The sequence below is a fragment of the Gorilla gorilla genome, chromosome 7 (assembly GCF_029281585.2).
Source record: "Gorilla gorilla gorilla isolate KB3781 chromosome 7, NHGRI_mGorGor1-v2.1_pri, whole genome shotgun sequence".
Lineage (NCBI taxonomy): Eukaryota > Metazoa > Chordata > Mammalia > Primates > Hominidae > Gorilla > Gorilla gorilla.
The window spans coordinates 39,395,069-39,416,085 of record NC_073231.2 but is presented as its reverse complement, the minus strand read 5'-3'; positions in this window follow the sequence as shown (position 1 = coordinate 39,416,085).

The window sequence follows — 21,017 nt, the reverse complement described above, 5'->3', positions numbered from 1 at the left end:
AATTGGCATATCTATCATCTCAAACACTTATCATTTCTTTGTGGTGAGAACATTCAAAATTCGGTCTTCTAGATATTTTGAAATGTACATTATTGTTACCTATATCACCCTATTATGTAATAGCATACCTTAACGTACTCCTCCTAACTGTAACATGTACCCGCTGACCAGCTTCTCCCCATCCTTCCCTCCCTACTTTCCCCAGCCTCTGGTAGCCACTATTCTACTATGTACTTTTATGAAAGCAACTTTTTTAGATTCCACATGTGAGTGAAATTAGGCAGTATATGTCCTTCTGTGCCCGGTTTCTTTGACTTAATGTCCTCTAGTTTCATCCATATTGTCGCAAATGATAGGATTTCATTCCTTTGAATCACTGAAGAACATTCTATTAGGTATCTGTACCACATTTTCTTTCTGCATTCATCCACTGGTGGACATTTAGGTTGATTCCATATCTCGGCTATTGTAAATCATGCTGCAATAAACATGGGAGTGCAGATGCCTCTTTGATATACTAATTTCATTTCTGTTTTAAACTATAATTTTGATTATTTTATTCCCTCTCTCAAAAGCCTTCATTGGCTCCTTGGGGAGTGTAGAATCAAGAGTTCAGACATCTTTGCCCAGCATTCTAAACTCTTCAGAGCTGGAACCAAATTCTCCTTCACAGACTCTTTTTAAGTGAAACTGAGCTACTTACTCTTCCTCATAAATAATACATATGTTCTTGTCTCCTCACCTTATGTTATTCCTTTCCTTGAACCAGGCTACCACCTTTAAGTGTTTAATTTACAAATTTTTTTTTTCACTAAACCAGTGTTTCTCACCCTTGGTTACACAATAAATCACCTGGGCAATTAAAAAAAAACCCCAATGTCCAAGCGTTACACTGGCGCAGTTCAATCAGAACCTTCAATCAGAGGTTGGACCTGGGCATTAGGATCTTTTAAATGACGTTAAAATATATAGATAGCATAAAGTTTGCCAATTTAACCATTTTTAGAGTACAGTGGCATTAAATACATTCACATGTTGTGCAACCATCGTTACCATCTATATCCAGAACTTTTAATCATCCCAAACATAAACTTTCTACCCATTAAACAACACCTCCCCCATTCCCCCTCTTCTCCCCAACCCCTGGTAACCACTGTTTTACTTTCTGTCTCTATTTGAGAATTCGACCATCCTAGGTACCTCATAACAGTGGAATTCTATCATATTTGTCCTTTCGTGACTTATTTCTCTTACTGCAATGTTTTCAAGGTTCACCCATGTTACAACATGTATCAGAATTCCCTTCCTTCTTGAGGCTCAATATTATCCCATTGAATGTGTAGACCACATTTTCTTATCTATTAATTTGTTCATGAACACTTGCTTTTTCCCCCACCTGTTAGCTATTGTGAATAATGTTGCTATAAAGATGGGTTTACAAATAACTGTTTGAGTCCCTGTTTTCAATTCTTTTGTGTATATATGCCAAAAGTGGAATTGGCAGATCATATGGTAATTCTATGTTTAATTTTCTGAGGAACCTGCGTCAGTATCTTCTGAGGTTCCCAGGTGGCTCCAAGATGCAGCCAAGTTGACTTCTACTGCTATAGAGCCTCTCCCAGTTTCTCCAGCTAAATGTAACCTCTCCCTCTTACAATCTCAGCTAACAGTTTAATGAGCTTTTCTATGGAACTTATTTATTTATTTATTTTTCATTTTTTTGAGATAGAGTCTCATTCTGTCGCCAGGCTGGAGTACAGTGGCATGATCTCAGCTCACTGCAACCTCCACCTCCTGGGTTCAAGTGATTCTCCTGCCTCAGCCTCCCCAGTAGCTGGGATTACAGGTGTGTGCCACCACGGCCAGCTAATTTTTGTATTTTTAGTAGAGAGGGGGATTCACCATGTTGGCCAGGATAGTCTCAATCCCTTGACCTCGTGATCCGCCTGCCTTGGCTGGCACCTATTTATTTCTGTTATATTATTTATATTGTTATACATATTATTTGTGTTAGATGTTAAGTGTAGGATGACAAGCACAATCAAAAAAAGCTGTGCTCTTATGAAACTTGCAATTTAGTGGAGGAGACAGATATTAATTATGTAATATAAGTGTATAATTACAAATTGAATTATCTGCTGTGAAAGAAACATGTTTCTATTGAAGGCAAATTCACAAAAAACCCTGACCTAGACTGGAGGTGGGGGGTCAGGGGGGTCTTTCTTAAAAAAGTAATGCTTGAGTTTTTTTCTAAAGTTTAAAAAGGAGTTACCTAAGCATGAAGTGAGAAGGAAGATCATTCCAGGGAGAATAAACACAGATTCGAAGGATGGAAAAAAAAAAAAAAAAAGGTCAGTTTTGCTGGGATATGGCAAATGCTGCAAGATGAAATTGGCCATTTTTAGGGGACAGATCATGTAAGATCTTGCAGCTATTTTAAGGATTTTGGTCTTTATGCTAAAAGCAATGGGGGAACCATTGAAGGGATTTAAACAGTGACATGACAAACTCATATTGGCATTTGGAAAAGATCACTCTGCTGCTGTGTGGGGTAGGGATTGGATGGGCGTGGAATGGTTGTGGGGAAACCAGGCTTTTGCAGTGGTCAGGTTGATAGAGGCTGGTTCCTCAGAGTAGGAAGGTTGCCGTGGTGATGGACAAGGGTCAGAGTTGAGAAATACTTAAGGTGGGTGATCCTTGTTGATAGTTTGAATATGAGCAACTAGGTAAGGTCACTGTCAAGGATGATGTCACCTTTTCTGACTTGCCCAAAGCTTTCAGATTGTAACTATGTTTGAGTAAACTTTGCATGCTTCCAGAATATCTTGCACAAAGCTTATGTTCACCAAATAATAATTTTTGAAGGAAAGAATGAGTCAATAAACCAAATATTACGTTATATTGAACACACCCATATGAAGCATGCTGAATATTAATGCAATGCTGTAGATTATTATTTTTTGCAGATGGACATTTGCACAGTTGGCTCAACTGAATTAAATTCAATAGGTTTTCCGCTTCTGTTATAGCCAGACCTATGCTAGACACTGAGAATACATACATAAATAATTTATTTTCTGCCTATGACTAGCTACAAAAACAGTAGAGAAAAAGACTTGCGAATAAAAATTATAACAAAATGTAATTGTAAAAATAAGTGCACACTTTAATTGCAGAGGAAGTACAGAGGATGGAGTGATTAATTTTTTTTTCCAGGGCAGCTAGGAAAGTTCCCAAGGCAGAAATATAAGTGCAACATATTTCAAGCTGAGTTTTAAAAAATGTACTTGGATGATTTAGGGAATGGTGAACTTATTGTGGTTACAGTATGGGATGCAGGCAGGCAGTATCACTAAGGTGGGGAAACAGACGGGGAAGAGGAAGGAAGAGAGAGATTTGGCTGGAGGCCTGAGCATCATGGCAGCATAGGAATAGGGAAGAGTGAGGAGGCCAAAGTATATTTCATGGTACATTGGTCCTAAAATATTTTTGTAAGTCAAAGGATTTCATGGTCAAATAACTTTGGTAAACACTGATAATTACATCTCCCTCTTGGAGATGTGTATGCACATTGGCATATTAGAGGCTTACAGAATAGAAATTAGTTTAACTTTGTCCAACACAGTATTTCTCAAACACATTGGACTGATAATAACCCCCTTTCTCTCATATAACATAGCACACATATTGACATCCTCCTGCAGGAGAGAACGGTTTGGAAAATGTTACATTGGGCTTTAGATCAGAGATGGTTTACATGGTTTTGCTGTCAACTATGGTCAAGGTGTAGTGTGGGCTTCTGCTAGTACTAATTTTTCACTACTAATTTGCTATGAATTTTGCTACTAATGGGCATATATGGTGTGACAATAAATTTTCATAGCATATATGCTCATTGAGCAAGAAACAATATACAGAAGGATTTAGTTATCTGCAAGCAGGAGGCAGAAGAAGAGAGCCACAGATCGAATGTTTCCTTAAACACACAAACATGTCCCTCAGGAATAGAAAAGGTGGTGTGGTTAGGCTTCTAAACACTTCTGACCCTGTAAATAGAGGATTGCTTTATAACACTGTGAGAGATTATTAAACTTTAATAATGACTGTGTTGTCACTATTGCTAACTCATTGAATGTTATTTTGAATTTTTCATCCTTTTGAGAATACTGCCATAAATCCTAATATTATAGAGGGCGTCATAGATAGAAAGAGTTGAGACCCATTGTTGCTTTGCCTGAGAGGCACCGAAATATCCATGTCAATTCTCAGAGTGGGCAGCCATTGGATGGAAGTGAGGTTCCAGTAAGATGAGCACAGCTCAGTGGCTGGGGAGGTGGCTTGTGACTCTAGTGAAAACTGTTAGTTTTGTATGTCCAGCATCCATTTATCCTTCTGGTAAAACACCATAATTTTCCTTTTAGGAATAATTTCCTGAAAATTCTGATGGTTACTTGAGTGTGTAAGAGTCATTTTATTCCCATGTGGTGAAATAGGGCATCCCTTTCTTCCTCTAGCTTCTGTATTGCTCATGTGTTTATAAATTCTGCTACTACCCAGTGATTCATGGGTTTCGCCTCTGAAGATTTTTTCCTAGAGAGCAAAATCTTTTTACTTGTTATTTTCTGCAGATCCTAGACAGTATACAGTCTAGTATACATCACGTTGTGGGACCAAAAAATGAATGAAAGATGACTAGGTCTAGCATAAAACATCTCTTCAATCAGAATTATGAAATGACTTCACTCCAGTGGAAGCAATTATAAATGTGTACACCAGAATCCACCCCTCTCTTATTTTATTTGAATATTGACTACTTAAGTTTTTTCTTTCTGGCTTCTTCAGACAATTCAGAACTCACCTGTAAGTTCAGATCAGAAGACACCTTGACAGCCTCACTATTCTTCCAAGAAAAAATAATATTACCTTTATATTTCACTCAGAAAAAAACTTGTTTTTGCTTTTTCTGGGGTTAAAGTTCTCAGTTGGCAACCCTTAGTGTGCTTTCAAATATTTTAAAATTTGACCTGCCTTTTGATGCTCCTGCAGCTTTTCCAGGATTTCTTTCTGTCACTGGATTTCTTTAAAACAAAATTATATATATATATATATATATATATATATATATTTTTTTTTTTTTTTTTTTTGGAAGGAGTCTCACTCTGTCCCTGAGGCTGGAGTGCAGTGGCGTAATCTCAGCTCACTGCAACCTCTGCCTCCCAGGTCCAAGCTATTCTCCTGCCTCAGCCTTCCAAGTAGCTGGGATTACAGGCACGTGCTACCACGCCTGGCTAATTTTTTTTTTTTTTTAATAGGGGTTTCACCATTTTGGCCAGGCTAGGCTGATCTTGAACATCCTGACCTCAAGGAATCCAGCCCCCTTGGCCTCCCAAAGTGCTGGGATTACAGGTGTGAGCCACTGCACCTGGCCAGCATAAATCTTTATTTTCTATTTGTCTGTCTCTTCTCAGTTACCAGCTTGGAATATGGCTTAGAGCTCATATAAGATGATAAGTTCTACCTAAGGAAGTTTGGTCCCAAAATATTCGTCTTTCTCTTACAATTGCAGCATGATCCAAACTCACTTTATATTTAAGTTTTCTCTCCTGGTGAAACAAGTTTATTCAAAATCATATGTACTTTGAGACAAATTTCATATTGTTTTGCATAACTTCAGATACTACTGGGATTAATACAGCGGTAGGACTAGAACTCTACTATTCCATTAGGAATGGCCTCTTTCTCCCAAAAGGAAATGCAAAGGAAATGTAAATAAATCTCAATCCAATAGAACAGTTTGATTTTCACCCTCAGGAGTGGTAGAAATTGTAGTGGGGGGACGTTAGAGAAGCACAGCTAGAGTCAATAAAACTCTGGGTTTTGGGAAAGGAAGGCTGACCCTGTTTACAGATGCTTGGAAATCTCGGAAGGTTTTAATGCCAGAGTAAACAGAAACTAGACACAGTTGTCATCTTGAATTTTTTAAGGTCTCAGAGAATTTTCCCCTTCATGCATTTGTATTAGGGCACAAAGAATAATTTGATTCCAACTTGGCTATTTATGCAGGGAAATAAGGATGTCTAATACTTACATAGAAGCTTCCCAAACTAAGATTCAAATGATGTACTTTGTATGAGAAAGCAAGTCATTGGTGACCCAAAGGAAATCTATAAATATGAATAGCAGGTACAGTAACAATCTCATTGATTGGAAATTAATAAGGAAAAAGGAAAACAATACTGGTAAAATGTGTGGATAATATCCATTTATTCATTTATCTTAAAAAATATATAAATTCCTATTCTGTGCCAGGCATTGTTCTAAGTGCTAGAGATTGAGTGGTGAAGAGACAATTCCTGCCCTTGCATAGTTCACATTCCAGTGGTGGATATATAAACTCAATAAACCAATGTACTCTTATTGCCAACAATTCTTATTTTATTAAGAAAACAAACAGAGAAACAGGATAGAGCTTGACTGGTGGAGGCAGGAGACGGATGTGAACATGGCATGGACTATCTAAGACAGCAGGAAAGTCCTCTCTGTGGAGATCCCATCTGAACGAAAGGCTGACTGATGAGAAGTAACCAGGCCTGTGGTGGGTGTCAGTAGAACATTCCAGGCACAGGAACAGCAAGACCAAAGGCTTTGAGGTGGAGACTAGAATGAAGGCAAATGTAGCTAAAGCAGAAGGAAAGAGCAAAAAAGATAATGGAAAATTATTCATTTAAATAATTCATTTAAGCACCAAATGCATATTTTTTCTCTTTTGGTCAACTTTATTGAAGTGCAATTCATGTAAAATAAAATGTACCTACTTTAAAAGTAAGGTTCAATGAATTCTGACACATGTGTTCACTTTAACTTACTCTAAGACCTTATACATTTTCTCTGGCTTTAAAAATTTTATAGTTTTAGATTTTACATTTGGGTCTATGATCTATTCTGAGTTAATTGTGTTTAGTTTAAGATAAAGGTTAATAATCATTTTTTCCCCATAAGAATATAGTTGTCTCAGCATCAGTTGTTGAAAATCCTTTCTCTATTCGATTACCTTGGTGTCTTTGTCAAAAGTCAATTGACTCTGTACATGTGTCTCTGTTTCTGTTGCGTACTATTAATCTGTAAGTCTATCCTTTCACTAATGCCATATCTTCTTGATTACGTAGCTTTACAGTAAGTTTTGAAATCCAGGAGCGTAAAATCAGTTTTATACTTTTTTAAATATACAAAATGATTTGGCTATTTGAGATTCTTTGATTTAGGGTATGAATTTTAGAATCAGCTTGTTAATTCCTACACAAAACCATCCTTCTGGGATTTTGATGAGGATTGCATTAGGGCTATAAATCAATTTGTGGAGAGCTTATATCTTAGTGATTTTGATTCATGAACATTATATATCTCTTAATTTTATTTGGGTCTTCTCTCATCAGCATTTTATAGTGTTTGGCTTATATGTCTCATATGTATTTTGTTAAATGTATTCCTAAATATTTTGTATTTTTATGCTTTCATAAATGACTTTTCCTACAAGTTTATTTTTCAGATTTTTGTTGGTCATATACAGCAATACACTTGATTCTGTATATTGACCTAGCATTCTGCAATCTTGCTAAATTTACTTATTACTTACGTAGTTTGGTTTGTTTGAAATGAATTACAAAGTGTATTGGTTGAAACATATGGGTTTATATGTTTGTAATTGAGGTCTAAGGCAAAAAGGAGGCTGTGATGTTCAGGATGAGGGCACCTGAGCACATCTGGAGGCACCAGGCAGACTAAGCAGGGGCTGGGAGCACATGAAGTCAATAAGCTATCTGGGAAAGTCCTCATTCTAAAGAGCCAGCAGATGGGCCAAGTTTAGTTCAAGAATATGCATTTTTGAAATGCAGATACCAATAAGAGGCAAGATCCTCATCTGCAGCAAAGGTTCTTTTTAATTTTTATTTAAATAATTTTTATATTTGCATAAGAATGCCAGGTCATAGTAAAAGGTTCTAAAAGAGCTATTTTATTAAAACCTTTTAAGGTAGATTATCCTTCGTAAGCCACTTGGGATGAAAGGTGACAGTGAACTAAAAAGACAAACAGGGGAATTTCATTTTTTCTATACGTGTGTGTGTGTGTGTGTGTGCGTGTGTGTGTGTGACAGACACACACACATACACACAGAACTTAACAAAAATTAAATGAAATTTAATGAAAATGTAAGACATGGCAGGACTAAAAACTCATCAAGTAGCTGTTAAAAATCCCATCCCCCGCTCTCTCTTTCCCTCCCACACTCTGCCAGCCTCCCTCTCTCACATCCCACAAGTACTTAAAGTCTATTATACTAAAACAATACAAAGAGCTGATTTTTTTGGTTTGTGTTTTGAATAATTAAGTATCATGGTTGAAAAAGCATAAGGCAGAGCCAGCAGTGACCATGAGAATAAAATATTTTTTTGCTAGATTTTGAATCTCTGCAGGCTATGGAAAAGGGTCAAACTGACCTCATCTATCACTTATGGGCCAAGCTAGTCCAACTAACATCTGGAATCCACATGTGGCAACACAGGCTGCCTCTTCTTATCTCACTTCCTATCTTTATAGCAGTGTTGGGAATGTGCATATTTGCACTTTTGGAGAGGGTTCATCGGTGTAAGATTTAAGGCACTTCCACAAACATACAACCTTAGATTTGCTGGTTCATTTTCCACGTGCTTGGGAAAGAGCTGCTCAGAGAGGACTGTGTAGGGAACCTCCTTGCTCCCTCTTCATGTCCAAGAATATGCCTGGATTTTTTTGTTCGTTCATTAATTTCTTCACTCATTAATTCAACAATTACTTATTGAGAGCCTAGTATGTGCCAAGCATTGTTCTGGATACTGGGAATCGGCAGCAAATAAAATAGACAAAAATATCTATCTTCATGGAATTTATATGCTAAGTCATTCGTTCAACCATATGTTGCACTAGGACTTGGGTCTGATTTGACAGTTTCACTGGGGGAGGAGAAAATAATCACATTAGCATACAGCATGATAAGTGCTCATACAAAGGTAAGCACATGGTACCATGCAGTGAGTGAACCTATCCTGGGGAACCAGGGAGAGCTCCCAGTGGTGACGTGAGACTTGAGTAGGAATTACTTAGATGTCATAGTCCATTTAGCATTGATATAACAGAATGCCTGAGGCTGGTAATTTATGAAGAAGATAGGTTTATTTAGCTCATGTTTCTGCAGGCTGGGAAGTTCAAGATTGGGCAGCTGCATCTGGTCTTCCGTGCTGCGATGCGGCTTCCACTTATAGCAGAAAATGGAGGCAGAGTGGGTGTGTGCAAGAAATCACATGGTGAGAGAAGAAGAGAGAGCAAAATGAAGGAAGCCAGAACACTTTTTTTTTTTTCTCAGAGACAAGGTCTTGCTCTGAACTCAGGCTAGAGTATGGTGGCACAATAATACCTCTTACTGCAGCCTCCAACTCCTGAGCTCAAGTGAGCCTCCTGCCTCAGCCTCTACAGTAGCTAGGACTACAGGTGCACTGTCACTGTTCCTGGAAAATACATACATATATATAGTGTGTGTGTGTGTGTGTGTGTAGATTGGGGTCTTGCTTTGTTGCCTATGCTAGTCTCAGACTCCTGGTCTCAGGCAATCCTCCCACCTCAGCCTCCCAAAGTGCTGGGATTACAGGCCTGACTCTTTTTAACAACTGGCTCTCATAGGAACTAATTTATTCCTGTGAGAGTGAGAACTCACTTACTGCTGAGGTATCACAAGGAATCTGCCACAAGAACCCAAACATCTCCTACTAGGCCCTGCCTCCTAAAACCACCACACTGGGTATCAAGTTTCAACATGAGTTTTTCTGGGGACAAACCACATTCAAACCACAGCACTAGGTGAGAAACTGGGGCAGGCATTCCTGGCAGAGGAACAGTAGTATATGTAGTGGCCTGGGGGAGCTACCCTCCAGGGTGGGATGGAAGGGGAGGAGTGGAGGCAGATGAGGCTGGAACTGTAAGCAAAGTTTCATTATTGAAGGCTGATATGGTTTGGTTGTGTCCCCATTCAAATCTCAACTTGAATTGTATCTCCCAGAATTCCCACATGTTGTGGGAGGGACCCGGGGGAGGTAATGGAATCATGGGGGCTGGTCTTTCCTGTGCTATTCTCATGATAGTGAATAAGTCTCATGAGATCTGATGGGTTTATCAGGAGTTTCTGCTTTTGCTTCTTCCTCATTTTCTCTTGCTGCCTTAATGTAAGAAGTGCCTTTTGCTTCCCACCATGATGCTGAGATGTCCCCAGCTGTGTGGAACTGTAAGTCCACTTAAACCTCTTTTTCTTCCCAGTCTCAGATATGTCTTTATCAGCAACATGAAAACAGACTAATACAGTAAATTGGTACCAGGAGTGGGGTGTGGCTAAAAAGATAACCGAAAATGTGGAAGCAACTTTGGAACTGGGTAACAGGCAGAGGCTGGAACAGTTTCGAGAACTCAGAAGAAGACAGGAAAATGTGGGAAAGTTTGGAACTTCCTAGAGTCTTGTTGAATGGCTTTGTCCAAAATGCTGATAGCAATTTGGACAATAAAATCCAGGTTGAGGTGATCTCAGATGGAGATGAAGAACCTGTTGGAAACTGGGGAAAAGGCGACTCTTGTTATGTTTTAGGAAAGAGATTGGTGGCATTTTGTCTCTGTCCTAGAGTTTTGTGGAACTTTGAACTTGAGAGAGATGATTTAGGGTATATGGTGGAAGAAATTTCTAAGCAGAAAAGCATTCAAAAGGTGACTTGGGAACTGTTAAAAGCATGCCGTTTTAAAAGGGAAACAGAGCATAAAAATTCAGAAAATTTGCAGCCTAATAATGGAGTAGAGAAGAAACACCCATTTTTTGAGGAGCAATTCAAGCTAGCTGTAGAAATTTGCGTAAGTAGCAAGGAGCCTATTGTTAATCCTCAAGACCATGGGGAAAATGTCTCCAAGCCATGTCAGAGACCTTCATGGCAGCCACCCCCATCACAGGCCTGGAAGCCCAGGAGGAAAAAGTGGTTTCATGGGCTAGGCCCAGGGTCCCTGTGCTGTGTGCAGCTTAGGGATTTTTGACCTGTGTCCCAGCTGCTCCAGCTGTGGCTGAAAGGGGCCAACATACAGCTCGGGCTGTGGTTTCAGAGGGTGGAAGCCCCAAGCCTTGGTAGCTTCCACATGGTGTTGAGCCTGTGGGTACACAGAAGTCAAGAATTGAGGTTTGGGAACCTCTGCCTAGATTTCAGAAGATGTATGGAAATGCCTGGATGCCCAGGAAAAAGTTTGCTGCAGGGGTGAGGCCCTCATAGACAACCTCTGCTAGGGCAGTGTGGAAGGGAAATGTGGGATTAGAGACCTCACACAGTGTCCCTACTGGGGCCTTGCTAGTGGAACTGTGAGAAGAGGGCCACCATCCTCCAGACCCTAGAATGGTGGATCTACTGACATCTTTCACTATGTGCCTGGAAAAGCCACAGATACTCAATGCCAGCCTGTGAAAGCAGCCAGGAGAGAGGCTGTACCTGCAAAGCCACAGGGATGGAGCTGCCCAAGACCATGGGAACCCACCTCTTGCATCAGCATGACCTGGATGTGAGAACTTGGAGTCAAAGGAGGTCATTTTGGAGCTTTAAGATTTGATTGCCCTGCTGGATTTCAGACTTGCATGAGCCCTCTAACACCTTTATTTTGCCCAATTTCTCCCATTTGGAATGCCTATATTTACACAGTGCCTGTACCCCCGTTGTTTCTAGGAAGTAACTAACTCGCTTTTGATTTTACATGTTCATAGGCGGAAGGGACTTGCCTCATCTCAGATGAGACTTTGGACTGTGGACTTTTGAGTTAATGCTGAAATGAGCTAAGACTTTGGGGGACTGTTGTGAAGGCGTGGTTGGTTTTGAAATGTGAGGACATGAGATTTGGAGGGGTCAGGAGTGTAATGATATGGTTTGGCTGTGTCTCCATTCAAATCTCAACTTGAATTGTATCTCCCAAAATTCCCACGTGTTGTGGGAGGGACCCAGGGGGAGGGTAATTGAATCATGGGGGCTGGTCTTTCCTGTGCTGTTCTCAAGATAGTGAATAAATCTCACAAGATCTGATGGGTTTATCAGGGGTTTCTGCTTTTGCTTCTTCCTCATTTTCTCTTGCTGCCACCATGTGTAAGTGCCTTTCGCCTCCTGCCATGATTCTGAGGCCTTCCCAGCCATGTGGAACTGTAAGTCCAAGTAAACTTCTTTTTCTTCTCAGTCTCGGGTATGTCTTTGTCAGTAGCATGAAAATGGACTAATACAAAGGCCTTGTGTGTGATGATGTAACAGCTTCCTATTGCGGCTGTAACAACTTGGCTGAACACAAATTTATCGTCTTATAGTTCTGAAGGTCAAAAATCCAAAACAGGTATCACTAGGCTAAAATCAGTGTCAACAAGGCTGCATTCCTTTCTTCAACATCTAGGGGAGACTCCATTTCCTTGCTTTTTCCATCTTCTAGAGGCCACCTACATTCTGGGCTTGTCACCCCTTCCTCCATCTGCAAAGCAGCACCATAATGTCTTTAAATTTCCCTCTGACTTGTGCTTCTGTTTTCTACTTTTAAGAAAAGTAGAAATGTGATTAAATTGAGTCCACCTGGATAATCCTGAATCACATCCCCATCTCAAGGTCAGCTGATTAGCAATTTTAATTTCATCTGCAATCTTCATTCTCTCTTTACATCCAAGATTATATATAGTCACAGGTTCTGGGGATTAGAATGTGGACATCTTTGGGGGGCAATTATTCTGCCTATTACAGAAGGGCAGCTAATACTGAATGTAAGCAGAGGAGCAATATGATCAGATTTGCATCTAGAGTAATTGCTGTTATGGTTGTGTGGAGATTGGGCTGGTGGTGGGTTGGGTAGGCTAGGGCAGAATGGAGCTGGGGGTATCTTACAGAGATTTTAAGTGAAAAGCCCAGTTAAGAGACTGTTTCAGCAATTAAGTGAAAAATGACATGTGTCTGTATGCATATACTTTAGGTAACTTAACCCTAGGGTTCTTAGAAAAGTTTAATCTAATTAAGTTTGAGACATACCTCATAGTGTGGAGAAAAGCAAATTGTTTTTAAATCCTAAAGCCATGATTAACTTTGGAACAAAGGTTAACTCTTCATATACAGTTTCCTTACTTTTCCCAAGAAGAAATGTTTTCTTAGTTTGTAAAATAAGGATGTTGGACTAGATTGCCTCTAAAGTTTTCTCCTTACTAACATCTCTGATTCTATGAACAGAAGAGGAGAATTGTTTCCATCTTACCTAGATTGTGGCTTGGAGATAAATTCACAAATAATGAAAAAGACCTTTGCAAACATAAAAACAGAGCTACTGCTAAAGCCAAGTGCTTTCATTTACTGAACTACAAAAGACTAAAGAAAAATGGATGGATATGTGAAATACAGACAATTCTGTGAATCCCAAGAGCTGGAGACTCCATGAAATTCTCAGAGTGTTTTCACAGGAAATATAGCAGGCTTTAGCTTCACTTCTTTTTACCCTCGTGGATGGGAAGAATGGACTGAGAGGTGGATTCTTACCATGTCTGTCAGGACTCTTGGTGGCATGCAGCAGAAACTGACTGATATGGTTTGGCTCCGTGTCCCCACCCAAATCTCATCTTGTAGCTCCCATAATTCCCATGTGTTGTGGGAGGGACCCGGTGGGAGATGATTGAATCATGGGGCCAGGTCTTTCCCATGCTATTCTCGTGATAGCGAATGAGTCTCTTGAGATCTGATAGTTTTAGAAAGGGGAATTTTCCTGCACAAGCCCTCTCTGCCTGCTGCATTCCACATAAGATGTGACTTGATCCTCCGTGCCTTCTACCATGATTGTGAGGCTGCCCCAGCCATGTGGAACTGAAAGTCCAATTAAACCTCTTTCTTTTGTAAATTGACCAGTTTGGGGTATGTCTTTATCAGCAGCGTGAAAACAGACTAATACACTGACTCTGCCTTGGGAGGGTCTTGAGGCTGTTGATGGTCTGGGAGGCTGTGTGGACAGGGAGGACTGTCTGGAAGCAAAGAAGCACAGAGCCTCAGAGCTAACTGCATGAACAAGGGGTGCTGCGGAAACATCCAGGACACTGTTTAGCCCCAGCATCTGCAGAGAATCTGGGATCACATTGTTTCCTCCATTTTTGTGTAACCAGCTGGAGAGTCAAAGAACCCAGAGCAAACATCTGATTGGTACATGTCCACCTCATTAGCTAGAGAGGAAGCATCCCTCCACCTCAGCTTTGCCTCCTATCTGGCTCACTATTCACAATACGAAATCTCCTACAAGGGAGAACAGATTTGAAAAAGTGTGTGGATGTGGGGGTGGGATGGTTGGTTGCCAGATGGCCAGAAAATAACAAACGTCTTCCTATTTTTGTTTTTCTCCCTGGTCCTTTGGCCTCCTCTTGGCTATCTTTTCGTTTGTTAACTTACTATAAGGGAGATATGTCACATCCATCTAGACTGGTGATTAAAGTAGGATCTTAATTACCAGGATGAGTCAGGGAATGAGATTTAAAGAGTCACTTTGATTCTTTTGAGATTGCCGTTCTGATATCACATCACACTGTAAATGGTAACCACCACCCCAAGGCAGATTAGGTGGAATTTTTCCAGCCAATTTCTAACTGGTCTTTGTGTTGCAGACATAGCTTCTTCTGACTGCTTCTCAGCCAAGGTTGTGCAGGCAGATGGACAGGGGGTGGCTAATAGCCCATAGAGACGATTGCTTTGGGAGATGGATGCATTTGTGACAGTGATGTTTGACCACACAGCCCATGACACTTAGCTGGTTCAGTACTGTCCTTGCTGTGTAGTAATTCTCCTAGTCAGTGCTCAGTGGCAGAGATTAGCTAAATTGACTGCTTTGTTCTCTGGAAGGGTCTGTTTACTGTTAATAGGACCAGAGATAGAAAAGGATATTAATTAGTGCTAAATTCCCCCATCATATTGATCCAGAGTGAGAAAACAGATGAAATCCAGCCACTTGGGAAGAAAATGTCTGGATTTTAAGGGGTCACCCTGTGTGTGTCTCTCTGTTTGGCAGAGAGACTGGAACAAGCACAGGCTTGCCAGGAAGAGAGGAGCCAGGGGGCCAGACTGGAGAGCTCCAGTTCTATGGTTGTCCCTAAGATGCTGGTTGCACAGAAGCAGATAGAACAACCACTTTTTCCAAATTATTGTAATGTGTGTTTGTTTGTTTGTTTTTTTTGACCGAGCAATGGCTTCGGGTGAATTGTTGTAATGCTGCAGAAATACCCCAAGCCAAGGATTTGGGGGTAAAAAGCAGCAGCAGCATTTAGTAAGTGGAATTTGTACAATAACTCTCTCATCATTGTCTTATGATAAATGAAGATTCCTTGAAGCCTGAAGTGGGGAGGCAGAATATCTGAAATGAAAAGCAACTTCCTCTGTTTCCCATTGGACATCTTATTGTGCCAAGAAAGACAAAGGATGAGCATTCACAAAATGGTCACTTATGAAGTGTGGTGTTGCCAGCAAGCCAAATCTGAGACATGTCTATGCCTTTTTAGCCATTTATGGGTAGCAGCTGTTCAGGAGAGAAGGGTTGGAGGCTGTGTTCGCTTTTGGCCACATTGCCTTCAGATCCATTCTGAAACCTTTCCCTGCTCTGCTGTGGGTGGCAAGTTGGGGGTGAGGAGGGAGCCTGCATTTCCAGGCGCCATTGTTTGCTGTCTTCTGATGGCCTTGGGACCATGGGAGACACTGGCAGAGACTGGAGGCCAGGAGGGCGGCAGGAGCTAGTGTTTCTCCCTGTCTCTCCAGGCTTTGGGCCTCATACTTTGCTACTGCTGTGACTCTTCTGTAGTGGCTCAAGTGTCCCTCTGCCCCCAACATTCCTGCCAGGGTTCTAGCTTCCACCAGGTGCCCAGTCTCTGGGCTCTGGTAATTCCATCTCTCCCCTTTTTCTTTCTAACCTGAAGGCAGTAGTGCCTTCTCCAGTGTGGATAATCTCCGAAGCACCTCGCTATCCCATCTAGCTTCTCAGCAAATTCCATCACCTGGGTAACCAAGTCCCTGCATTAAACTCTACTTTTAAAAATACTGAGATGATATTCCAAATTAGACCATGACTAATACAGGCAGAGAGGTGTCTTTCTAACAAGAAACATTCCAGAAACTATACAGGACCCAACCTGTCCACCCCCGACCATGGTTTGAAACAACAATCAGCTTCCTCCTTTATCGCTCCTGGGCTCCTCCGCTACAGACACTTGCATCTTTCTGTAGCCTGACACATCTTCAATTTCAGGTTTCTCATTCCATCTGAACCCTCAGCATCTCTCTGCCATCCTCGTGCCTGTCCTCAGAAGCAGCACTGCATTGAGTAACAGCACTGGCTTTGGCATTGGGCAGACTTGTTTCAAATCTCAGTTAATGTCTCCAAGCTCCAATGGCACTGTCCAATAAAGCACAATGAGAACATCATGTGAGGTTTTACATTTTCTAGTACCCTATTTAAACACATAAAAAGAAACAGGTGACATTAATTTTAATAATATATTTAACGAAGTAATTTCAAAAATCATGCAATCAATACAGAAATACTGAGATATTTTACATTCTTTTGTCTAATACTAAATCTTTGAAATATAGTATGTATTTTATACTTATAAAATATATTTTTTCTTTTTTTGAAATGGAGTCTTGCTCTGTCGCCCATGCTGGAGTGCAGTGGCGTGACCTTGACTCACTGCAACCTCCACCTCCCGGGTTCAAGCAATTCTCCTGCCTCAGCCTCCCAAGTAGCTGGGACTACAGGCACATGCCACCACGCTTGGCTCGTTGTTTTGTGTTTTTAGTAGAGACCGGGTTTCGTCATGTTGGCCGGGCTGCTCTTGAACTCCTAACCTCAGGTGATCTGCTCACCTCGGCCTCCCAAAGTGCTGGGATTACAGGCATGAGCCACTGTGCCTGGCCCACTTATAGAACATTTTAATTCAGATTTGCCACATTTTAAGTACTCAGTGTTCATATGTGGCTAATGGCCACCTTACTGAACAGTGCAGATCTATAAGAAGAGATAATAAAATTGCTGTAGCCATTTTTCCTTTTTGTTAAAGGTTAGAGATAATATGTACAATGCTTGGCATACAGTAGGAGCTTAATACAAGTGAACTGTGATTATTATTAGCTATGAGTGCTCAGTTTCCTTTCTGCTTCCTTTACCAGCATTTTGAAATTTTCATTGCTCTTCTCTCTCTTCATGGCTTTTACCATGATCTTCCATTTTCAATGGATAATCTTATTTTCTCCTTCAAAGAGAACAGTGGTCAGCTGAATATTTCACTTCACTGACTAGTGATCCATCTGTAATAGAAGCTTTATTAACTGATAGAATAATTTTCACAAATTGAAAAAGTTGGTTAAAATAAACAATCATTAAAAATAATTCATAATGCATTAAATGTATTATCTTAAAACATAAAGAATGTGATTCCTGGGCAAGATGGCTGAGTAGGAATAGGTCTGATCTACAGCTCCCAGCGGGACCAACGCAGAAGGTGGGCGATTTCTGCATTTCCAACTGAGGTACCTGGTTCCTCTCATTGGGACTGGTTAGACAGTGGGTGCAGCCCATGGAGGGTGAGCAAAGGAAGGTGGGGTGTCACCTCACCCAGGAAGTGCAAGGGGTCAGGGAACTCCCTCCTTTAGCCAAGGGAAGCTGTGAGGGGCTGTGCCGTGAGAGACTGTGCTATCCGGCCCAGATACCACACTTTTCCTATAGTTTTCACAACCCGTAGACCAGGAGATTCCCTCAGGTGCCTACACCACCAAGGCACTGGGTTTCAAGCACAAAACTGGGCGGCCGTTTGGGCAGACACCGAGCTAGCTGTAGGAGTTTCTTTTCATATCCCAGTGGTGCCTGGAAAGCTGGTGAGACAGAACCGTTCACTCCCCTGGAAAGGGGGCTGAAGCCAGGTAGCAAAGTGGTCTAACTCACTGGACCAATAGAACAGAACAGAGGCCTCAGAAATAACGCCACACATCTACAACCATCTGATCTTTGACAAACCTGACAAAAACAAACAATGGAGAAAGGATTCCATATTTAATAAATGGTGCTGGGAAAACTGGCTAGCCATAGGCAGAAAACTGAAATTGGGGCCCTTCCTTACACCTTATACAAAAATTAACTCAAGATGGATTAAAGACTTAAACATCAGACCTAAAACCATAAAAACCCTAGAAGAAAACCTAGGCAATACCATTCAGGACATAGGCATGGGCAAGGACTTCATGTCTAAAACACCAAAAGCAATGGCAACAAAAAAATTGACAAATGCGATCTAATTAAACTAAAGAGCTTCTGCACAGCAAAAGAAATCAGAGTGAACAGGCAACCTACAGAATCGAGGAAATTTTTGCAATCTATCCATCTGACAAAGGGCTAATATCCAGAATCTACAAGGAGCTTAAACAAATCTACAAGAAAAAAAAAAAAACTCCATTAAAAAGTGGGCAAAGGATATGAACAGACACTTCTCTCTCTCTCTCTTTTTTTTTTTTTAGACAGAGTCTCGCTCTGTCACCCAGGCTGGAGTGCAGTGGTGTGATCTCTGCTCACTGCAAGCTCCAGCTACCAGGTTCGCGCCATTCTCCTGCCTCAGCCTCCTGAGTAGCTGGGACTAACAGGCGCCCACTACCACGCCCGGCTAATTTTTTGTATTTTTAGTAGAGACGGGGTTTCACCGTGTTAGCCAGGATGGTCTCGATCTCCTGACCTCGTGGTCCACCCGCCTTGGCCTCCTAAAGTGCTGGGATTACAGGCATGAGCCACTGCGCAGACACTTCTCAAAAGAAGACATTTATGCAGCCAACAAACACGAAAAATGCTCATCATCACTGGTCATTAGATAAATGCAAATCAAAACCACAATGAGATACCACTTCACGCCAGTTAGAATGACAATCATTAAAAAGTCAGGAAACAATAGATGCTGGAGAGGATGTGGAGAAATAGGAATGCTTTTACACTGTTGGTGGGAGTGTAAACTAGTTCAACCATTGTGGAAGACAGTGTGGCGATTCCTCAAGAATCTAGAACCAGAAATGCCATTTGACCGAGCAATCTCATTACTGGGTATATACCCAAAGGATTATAAATCATTCTACTATAAAGACACATGCACACGTATGTTTATTGAAGCACTATTCACAATAGCAAAGACTTGAAACCAACGCAAATGCCCATCAATGATAAACTGGATAAAGAAAATGTGGCACATATATACCATGGAATACTATGCAGCCACAAAAAAGAATGAGTTCATGTCCTTTGCAGGGACATGGATGAAGCTGGAAACCATCATTCTCAGCAAACTAACACAGGAACAGAAAACCAAACACCGCATGTTTTCACTCATAAGTGGGAGTTGAACAATGAGAACACATGGACACAGGAAGGGGAACATCACACACTGGGGCCTGTCAGGGGGTGGGGGAAAGGGGAGGGATAGCATTAGGAGAAATACCTGATGTAGGTGACAGATTGATGGGTGCAGCAAACCACCATGGCACATGTATACCTATGTAACAAACCTGCACATTCTGCACATGTATCCCAGAACTTAAAGTATAATACTAATAATAATAATAATAAAAAGAATGTACAGTCAGTTGACATTCTTTTGCTATATAGAACAACTTTTCTTTTTTGAGACAGGGTCTCGCTTTGTCACCCAGGCTGGAATGCAGTGGCATAATCTGAGCTCACTGCAGCCTCAACTTCCTGGGCACAAGTGATCCTTCTACCTCAGTCCCCCAAGTAGCTGGGACTACAGGTGTGCACCACCACACTTGGCTAACTTTTTTGAATTTTAGTAGAGAAAAGGTCTCACTGTGTTGCCCAGGCTGGTCTCAAACTCCTGAGCCTAAGTGATCCTCCCGCCTCGGCCTCCCAAAGCACTGGGATTATAGGTGTGAGCCACTGTGCTTGGCTGGGCTACCTTCTTTTGAGGGTGGGTTAGCTGATTGGGTTCCCGTTGTGATATTCCCACAAATCACACATAACTCATTGTCCATGAGTCTAGCTTGGGATTCTTGAAAGTGGAGGAAAAACTGAAAAGTACTTTTTGAAGAAATATGATTGCAGAACACCCTCTATAATGTGTTGTAGTTGTCCCACCCACACCTACACTAATGACATTTTTAGTGAACCACACTTGATAGACTTTATAAAGCAATTTTGTTTTTAAGAAAAGGCAACTCTTTTCATACATACATTCTATTGTTTTATATAATATTTAATTAAAATTTGTAATTCCAGTAAGAAATGCATAGGCATACTTTTTTCAAGGTTTTTAACTTGGAACCAACCCAAATGTCCAACAATGATAGACTGGATTAAGAAAATGTGGCACGTATACACCATGGAATACTATGCAGCCATAAAAATGGTGAGTTCATGTCCTTTGTAGGGAGATGGATGAAGCTGGAAACCATCATTCTCAGCAAACTATCGCAAGGACAAAAAAACCAAACACCACATGTTCTCACTCATAGGTGGGAATTGAACAATGAGAACACATGGACACAGGAAGGGGAACATCACACACTGGGGACTGTTGTGGAGTGGGGGCGGGGAGAGGGATAGCATTAGGAGATATACCTAATGCTAAATGATGAGTTAATGGGTGCAGCACACCAACATGGCACATGTATACATAAGTAACAAATCTGCACGTTGTGCACATATACCCTAAAACTTAAAGTATAATAATAATAAAATTTAAAAAAAAGAAAAAAGAAAAATAGCTTCATATCCACTAGCATGATTGTATTCAAAAGCACATAATAACTTGTGTGGTCCATGTAGAGAAATTAGAATACTCATGCCTTATTGGTGGGAATGTAAAAGATTACAGGTTCTTTAAAAAACAGATTTTTCACCTTCTCAAAATGTTCAACATATGACCCATGAATTTCACTTCTACTTAT